This window comes from Prionailurus viverrinus, chromosome D4 (genome assembly GCF_022837055.1).
Source record: "Prionailurus viverrinus isolate Anna chromosome D4, UM_Priviv_1.0, whole genome shotgun sequence".
NCBI classification, from domain to species: Eukaryota; Metazoa; Chordata; class Mammalia; order Carnivora; family Felidae; genus Prionailurus; species Prionailurus viverrinus.
The window spans coordinates 889,704-896,971 of NC_062573.1; the positions used below are offsets into that span (position 1 = coordinate 889,704).

The 7,268-nt window shown below is 55.3% G+C and overlaps 1 pseudogene; it reads right to left on the reverse strand.

The window, feature by feature from the left end:
- Nucleotides 1-1,058: 1,058 nt before the first annotated feature.
- Nucleotides 1,059-4,574, reverse strand: LOC125150805 (neutrophil gelatinase-associated lipocalin-like; annotated as a pseudogene).
- Between the last annotated feature and the right edge of the window lie 2,694 nt (nt 4,575-7,268).

Here is a 7,268-nt window from a genome sequence, read left to right on the forward strand (position 1 = left end):
AGGGAGGGGGTTCAAACATGTGATGTAGACACAGAGGGGTGGACAGAGGCTGGTCAGGCCCCAGACACAGGCCCGGCCAAATGAGGGGTATAAGGCTGGAACCCTTGAGTCTTCTAGAATCTGGATTTCTGGCAGCATATTCATTTTCATCCTTGCCTCCCCTGGCCTTGCCCCAGGTTCTCCAGAGGTCCTCATGGTGGAGGGATGTGGGTGAGGGGCAGCACTCAGAGTGTGGTCAGCATGGACACTGCCACCCAGCAGTGGGCCCATAGGGGGCTGGCAGAGGGAAAGGGACCACCTCTGGTGACACTCTGTGTCTGGCATGGTATCCAGCTGGGCAACCTTCTGCCTCACCCACTGTGCACCCCTCTATTGCAATCTTCCAGCATCCACGGGGTCCTGATAAGGTAGGGGTGACAGCACCTCAGCCCTCCAACCCTCTCCAGCTCTCTGGGCCTGGGCCTCTGCCATTGGACCTGCTTCAGGTGGCTGGACATGAGTGTGAGATGTGCCCCCTCAGTGTCCTGGGAGGCAGGGGCAAGTGAGGGCAGCTGCTGGTCTGGGGCCGGGCCTGGGGTTGGAGCCAGGAGTGTTTAGTCAGAGCTGGACTCTGCTTCTGTGGCCTTCATCCCTTCCAGGGGACCACAGTTACTGGGAGGGATGCTAACAGGAGCCTGCCTTTTGCTCCTTATCCCCCTCAAAGGGCCCAGAAGTCAAGGAGCACAGACTTGGGACTGGGGGGCATGTGTTTATTAGCAACAAGGAGGGGTTCTGTGAATAGGGCAGCCTGGGAAGCAGCTGGTGAGCTGTGCAGTGAGAAGGGTCCCCTGGCTCTCTCACTGGTCCAGGCTGGTGGGGACAGCTGGGCGGTGCCCTGGGCAGAGATTGGCGAGAGGGGGATGGGGTGGAGAGAGCCCGAGGGCACCTGAGAGGGCGTCAAGGGAATAGAGAGGGCAGCAGTGCTGGGCAGGTGGGACAAAGGCAGACCTGGAACCCCCTCCCAGCTGCACCCTGGCTCCCATCAGCCCCCTCTGGAGCCATACTTACCGCACACTTGCTCACTTATATATGCACTCATCTGTGGGGGACAGAGTGGTCAGCATGGGCAAGGGTGTGTGTGGGATCCGTGACCTCCAGGGCCCCTGCACTGCCCCTGGGCTACCCTGGGCCTCAGCCTGGTCCAGCCACAGAAGCTCCGGGGCTCCTTTCATAGATGGTATAGAAGAGGGTTGGAAGATGGGGCAGGGGACTGGAGGAGAGGCCTGAGGACAAGCAGACCTGGGTGACACCCGTTCTCCAAAGGAGGCAGGTGAGGCCCAGCCACACTCCTGTTTGGGCACCAAGCCTTCTGCCTGTTTACCTGCTGAGTCCTGAAAGACCCTCAGGATTTGGGAGGCACCTGCCCAGGCCAGGCTGCCTGAAGACAAGGGCACCTCCTAAGTCAGTGGTGAGCCAGCCCCAGGGCAAAGGGGGAGGTGGCCAGGCAAGGAGACTGAGGAAGCTTCGCCCCATGCCTGCAATTCTCGTGTGGGCAGGCCCGAGCTAAGGTGAGGGAGGAGCACTAGGGGCCCAGAACCCTGATTGTGGCAGGGTCTTCCTGAACCTGAAGTGGCTTCTGGGCCTCCAGTGACCACAGCAGGGCTCTGCCTCCCTCCTCTCCCCCGTTCCCTAGTGAAGCTACATCAGGCCTGGACAGTCCCCATGAGCCCTTCTCCTCTCCCCAGCTGGTGATTACCATTGGGGATTGGGAAGATGATGTGGTCATCGGTGAGGCCCAGGGCTTTGGCAAAGCTAATGAAGTTTTCCTTCAGCTCCTGGGTCAGCTCCTTGGTCCTCCCTGTGGCCAAGATGGCTGGTGAGTGGCTGGTGAAAGCTCCATGAATATTGTGGAACCCGTGAATGATGCCTCAGACCCTTCCCTCCTGAGGGGTCTGTGGAAAGACCCCTCTCCTGCCTCCCAGGGCTCAGAGTGAAGGGGACCTTGGGGGCTGGGTGTCGTGGGCCTCTTCTCCCCCAGCACGAACAAGAGCCGGGTCCCAGGGGGTAAGACCCACCATAGAGGGTGACCATGAAGAACTCCTGGTTTTTGTAAGCTTTCTTGAAGAAAATCATGGCAACCTGGTTGTAGTCTGTGGCCACCACTTGTACAGTGTAACTCTGGATTCCAGGGTAACCTGCATGGTGGACAGTGAGGGATCAGCCCTCCCAGCAGAGGGAGCTGTTGGTTCCTCCCCTGGTACCACAGGATGGTGTCTGTGTGGAGGGGCAGTGAGGTCCTTGCCCCCGGAGACCCACTCCACTCAGGACTCACGCTCAATGTTGCCCAGGTTGAACTGGCCTGGCTGGAAACTTGGGAGGAAAGTTGTGATCTAGTGGTCACAGCGCTGGATCCTGTGGAAGCAAGAGATGGGTGGGGAAGAGGGTGACACCCCACCCTGCCACAGCAGGAGGCCCGCACGCCACCCCTCAGATGGGCCTGTCTCTTCCCCGCTGAGCCCATCCCTGCCTGTCCCTGCCTACTCTGCCCTGAGCCACCTGAGCTGCTCAGACTCTCCCTCTGCATCTACTGTCTTCCTTCTTTGAGGCTGTTTCCCCTTGGTGGCCTTCCCTCCATACTGTCCCCTTCACCCGCAGCATTTGTCTCCTATTTTTATTTAAAATTTTTAAATGTTCATTAATTTTTGAGACAGAGAGAGAGAGAGCCGAAGTGGGAGAGGGGGGAGAGAGAGAGGGAGACACAGAATGCAAACCAGGCTCCAGGCTGTGAACTGTCAGCACAGAGCCCTACACAGGGCTCAAACTCAAAACTGTGAGATCATAACCTGAGACAAAGTCAGAGGCTTACCCGACTGAGCCATCCAGGGGTCCCCTATGCCCTATGCCTATCTTATGGCTTCCTTCTATAACCTCTCCTGGGGGAATCAACAGACGCTCCAGTCTGCTGGATGCCAAAGACTCCCTTAGCTGCTGGGCCAACCCTGACCTCTCACCTGCATCCCATCTGGTCCCCTGGGAACCCAGAGCTGATCCCCCACACCTGCCCTTCTTCTGCTCCTTCCATGACCGATGCTCTAGCCCCATCCCCAAGTGCCAGAGCCAGAAGCCCAGGGGCGCTGCGGAATCCTTGGCTCTCCTCTCTAGGTTGTAATCTGCCCCTGCTCTGGTCATCTCCCACCTATGACTGATCAGCCTCCTGGGCTGCACACCATCATTCCTCTCTCTGCTACAGCCCACCTGCTCTTCACCAGTACCTGAGGCTGCTGCCAGGGTGGCCACCCCCCCACCCTCCAGACTGCTCATCAGCTCCTGCTCCGGGCGGCCATGAGATGGCTTGCTATTTCTTGAAGAAGTGGCTCTCTCTGACTCAGTCCAGCAGCCCTGCCATAAAGGTCCCAGGTCTCCTGACGCAAGTTGGTTTCTCAAGACCCAGCCCACAGACCACCTCCCTGGAAGCCCTGGACAAAGCTCAAGGTGGGATTCCAGGCTGGATCCACCGACCCTCCTCCCATTCTAGGACACTCCAAGCTCTCTTTGTCTTGTCACTGATAACCGCTTTTGTCCAACCCCAGTACTGTTTTGTGTCTGTGCTGAAATGACCAAGAAATGTTGATTTAGTAAATGAAAGAAGGAATAAATATAGGGATCCAGTACCCAGCGGTAGGATGAATTATCATCTTTCAGCTATGGTCAGCCCTCGGCTATGACATCAGTCTGCCTCTTAGACCCCCATGGCAGCCCTCTGGGCCCCCCATGTTCCCCTAGGAGGTGATGGATCTCACCAGGGCAGGACAAAGGTGACATTGTAGCCGTTGTCTTCATTCAGCTCATAGGTGATGGTGTACATCTTCAATTGGCTGTGTTTTTCTTTATGAATTTCCTTCCCTGCCAGTCCCAAGACGTACCATTTCCCCTGGAACTACAATAGGGGCTGATGATAGGCAGAGCCAGGAGCAGCCCCAGGGGGCCCTCCTGCTCCATCCCTGCAGGCACCTCTAGGCAGCCTGGGCCTCAACCAGAAGCCCCTCTAACTAGGCTGCTGGGACCCAGCTGGCCACACAGGCTGGGCTGATGAGCCTGGCAGGAGCTGGAGACCATCAGGCCAGGCGGGAGCCCTGAGTGTGTCAGGGACAGGGTGACACTTGGCAAGTGGCCAGCTGGCTTCCCTGAGCCTCAGTTTCCTCATCATGTAGAGGGCCTGAAGATGTTCCCACCTTGCAAGGACTGCAGGGATTATGGAAGAGAGTGTAGACCAGGGGAGTCTGCTCAGCTGACCCTCTTGTCAGCAAGGTTGGGTGGGGATGGGAGCATGGGGTGTGCCTTCCATCAGGGCACCCGAGAGCAGGTGGAGCTAAAGCCTGAGCCCTTCCTGCCTCTCCTCCCCTCTGTTTACACTCTTCCCAGGGCCTCCCTGCACCTAGCCCTCCCAGGCCCCTTACCAGCTCATTTTGGAAGTCAGGTTGCAGAGGGACCCTGTGCAGAGGCGGGGTTGGGATCAGGTTTGGGGTGGAATCCTGGGCCTGGGTCTGCAGGGCCCCTAGCAGGACAAGGCCCAGCCACAGGAGACCTAGGGCCATGACTTCAGGGCTAAGGAAGCTGGCACCACTCCAGATATTCCCTGAAAGAGGAAATGAATGAAGAGCCTTCTGGGGGATGCTATTTATGCTCTCTGTGGCCAATGGCTCAGCCCAGGGTGGAGCGACTTATCCTTTGCCAAATCCTGGAAGGGTGAGACAATTGCCAGCAACTCATGCTGAAGATCATGGCAAGCTCTCTGCTCTTTCCTCCAGGTCAGGATTATGCAAGATGAGGGGCCGTAAGGTCTGGGAGGTGAGAGGGTGCATTCCCCCTATCTCCACATCTCTGGCGGGGACTCTCTTCACAGTCTCTTCCCCCTGGTTATCACTGTGTGTGGTCATGGGCCTCTGATCTGGACCAGCTGTCATCTCTGACCTCTAGAAGCCTCTCAGCTGGGGCCTAGGTGCCTGGTGGATTAAGTGTGGTAGGGCCCCCTTCCTGCACCTGATGAAAACAGAGAATGCCTCGCATCAACAGAGCCCATGCTGCTTGTGGTTCTCCAAAGGGAAGGGAAGGGAAGGGTAGGGAATGGGAGATAGTTGAAAGAGGACATTCCTGGTAGGGAAGGACAGAGTGTGCCCTGTGCTGCTCATGGAGCCCAGATCCTGGCCCTCCCAGGTACCCACCCCAGGCCCTGGCACCCTTCCCCTCCCCTCCCCAGAGAAGGCCTTCTGGGGAGTGCTCCTGATGAGGGAGCATAAGGCAAGCTGAGGGCAGAGCACATGCTAACATGCTCCCCAAGCCAGAGGTGGGATCTGTGTGACATTCCTCAGGCACTCCTGGCTGCCCAAGAACAAAGGAAAGGAAAGAAAACAAAGAGTTAAGTGATAGAAATCACAGTCCTCCATCAGTTTACCTATATCCTAGAAAATTAGGAGGAAAAGGGGATCTTATCAATAGCCTAATCTCTAGCATCCTATACTCAGTTTCCTGGAGCCCAAATATCACCTACCCCCCTAGTGATATGGGGAACAAAGGCAAGAAGGAAAAGTCAGATGGCATTAAATTTCATTATGACCTGCAGCCCATTGACAAATACTTGAAGTGCATATTGAGTATAACATTTCTCCAGGAATTCCCTATAGTCTGAATGTTAATGCTTTGCTAGAGGAGAAAACAACCTTAGCTTGACAACAGCTAGGCCTCCAGTACTGTGGGAGTCTACTTGAGCATATAAAAAAATCCCTTTAGAAAATTCCTCTTGACTTTATCTCCCCCAACCCCATGGTATATAACCAGTCACTCTTCACAATCCCAGTGCAGCTCTTTCTGCCCAAAAGTCCTGTCCCTGTGAATTAACAAAATCATCTTTTTTGCACCAAAGATGTCTCTAGAATTCATTCTTGGTTGTGAGCTCTGAACCCCACCATTCCAAAGCCCCATCATTCCCGTCTTGAGTCAGCCCCTCCCCCTCATCCATGCCCCATTGGCAAGGTGGGCCCAGACCTCAGATGGCCCCTCAGGAACTTGGCCCCTCCTGTGGGCCCAGTGGTCAGAAACCCGAAGCTGGGCATGCCAGCCACAAATGAGACAGCTTGACATAGCAGAGCTCTGAGGCTACGGTCTCAGCTTCATCCTGGTGGGGGACAATGGGGGACATGCATCCTCACTGTGTGAAAAGGGGTCAGGGGCTAGGGCCCAAGGGGGGCTCTCTACCCTGCTGCTTTGTACACTGAGTAATTTGGGTCACAGTGAATGCAAGGACTCAGCCTCATTCTTGAGAGATCACGGATACCATCTGCTTTCTCTGGCCAGTCTTGGGGTGTGGAGTCCAGGGGCCTAGGCCTGGGCCCCCAGAAGTGTTCCTGCCATGGCAGATCCCAGCTTTGTCCTGGAGGGAAGTAGTTTCTTCATGAGGCTTGGCTGTCCGTGGGAGGCAGTGATGGGTCCCAGCCCTCTGGTAGTGTCTCCTAGACACATGGGCCAGGGCTGACAGAATGCCTGACCTGAGGCTGTCCTGAGGCCTCACTGGCTGCAGATGAGACTCCTGGAGACCTCACGGGCTTTCTACCTGCTACAGGGAAACCAGCTCCCCTAGCCTGGGCTTTGGGTGGTGGGCCCTGAAAGAGAGACTCTGGGTGAAGAGGGAGCATAAGGCAAGCTGAAGGCACTGTACAAGCTAGAACCTCCCCCCTCCCCACAAAAAGGTGGGATACGTGTGATATTCCTCTGGCTGCCCAAGAACAAAGGAAAGGAAAGAAAAGAAATGGTTAATGATAGTGATCACAGTCATGCAGGACATGAGTCTCCATCAGTTTACAAATATCTTAGTAAATTATAAGAAAAAGGCAATCTTATCAATAGTCTAGTCTCCAGAAGCCTATAGACTCAGTTTCCTGGAGCCCCTATTAACACCCTAACCTCCATGCTGATGTGGGGAAGAAAGGCAAGAAAGAAATGGCAGATAAAATTAAATTTCGGATACCCTGCAGACCAGTGACAAATCCTTGAGGCAAATACCAAGTACAACAATGTCTCCAGGAACCCCTACCATTCCTAATATTAATGCCTTACTAGAGGTAAAACAACCTTAGCTTGACAATAGCAAGGCCTCAGGTAGATTAGGAGTCCTCTTTAGCATATCAAAGTCCTTCTGGAGGCCTCCCTTCCTTTTTACTTTACTTCCCCAAACTTCCTAGTATATAACCAGTCACTCTTCACAACACCAATGCAACTCTTTCTGCCCACAGGTC